The following is a 1,116-nucleotide window of genomic DNA, read 5'->3' as shown; positions in this document are numbered from 1 at the left end:
AAATTAATATCGTTTATGGCCTTCACACGCGTTACAGTATGCTCCTATTCTTTTTATGCTCAGCTACTAAGATTTCCCTTCAGTGGTAAAATTCAATATCTACAACGGGCACAGTAAAGACGTTTACAGTAAGTCTTTCTACGACAGACCAACGGACCACGAGTGCCCCTGTCGGTCAACCAATCACGCACCGCGTGACCGGCCTTTGACCGGTAGGCGGTCAAAGGTCTTTTCTAGGTCTACACTTAAAATGCACAGAGGGAGGGAGCGATCCTCTGAGTACAGACAGACATCCCTCAACAAGGCCAGGTTGTCGCTCATCAGGCGTCCTGCTATCCCACAAGTCTGTTCTTTCCCTACCAGTGAGGCCACTACATTTTGTAGGCGCAGGAAAAGGGCTTTGGACAGGATCTTAGTGTCCACGCCTAACAGGCTGAGGGGTCTCCAGTTCTTTATGTCATTCTTTGCTCCTTTCTTAAACAAGAGAGAGATAGTGCCTTCTCTTAAGGAGTCAGGCAGCAATTCTGTCTTATAGCTTTCCTCGAATAGGAGCAGTAGCGGATCCTGAAGCAGATCCCAAAAGGTGCAATAAAATTCTTTAGGGAGCCCGTCAGCACCCGGAGTTTTCCCCTGCTGTAAGCTCTCCATAGCCTGTCTCAGCTCTTCTACTGTCAAATCCCTCTCAAGTACTTCCCTATCTTCTTCACTCAAAACGTTTTCTAGCTTTGAGGTAAAAAAATGAATTTCTTCATCCTTTACCTCTGTAGAGCTGTACAGTCTTGAGTAGAAGGCCTCGGTGCAGGAGAGGATAGCACTCGGCTCTGTTCTCTCTCATCCCTCCTCATCAACTACACTTTCCATGACAGACTTGGAGCCTACCACTTTCCTGAAAAAGAAGCGAGTACACTTCTTATTTTCTTCCAAGAACTGCACTCTGCTTCTTAACAGCACTCCTCGACTACTTTCTTCGGCTATGCTCCGGATGTCCTTTTTTAAAAGGGTGATATCCTCGAGCACATCGAAGCCACTGTGCAGCATCGTGTAGAGACGCTGCAGCTGTCTCTGTTTCCTGGCTAGCAATCCTCTCCGTCTGGCAGCAGCCTTCCTTCCCTCAGC

The sequence above is a fragment of the Lepisosteus platostomus genome, chromosome 22, assembly GCF_059453375.1.
Source record: "Lepisosteus platostomus isolate fLepPlt1 chromosome 22, fLepPlt1.hap1, whole genome shotgun sequence".
In the NCBI taxonomy this organism is placed as follows: Eukaryota; Metazoa; Chordata; class Actinopteri; order Semionotiformes; family Lepisosteidae; genus Lepisosteus; species Lepisosteus platostomus.
This window is presented reverse-complemented; position numbering follows the sequence as displayed.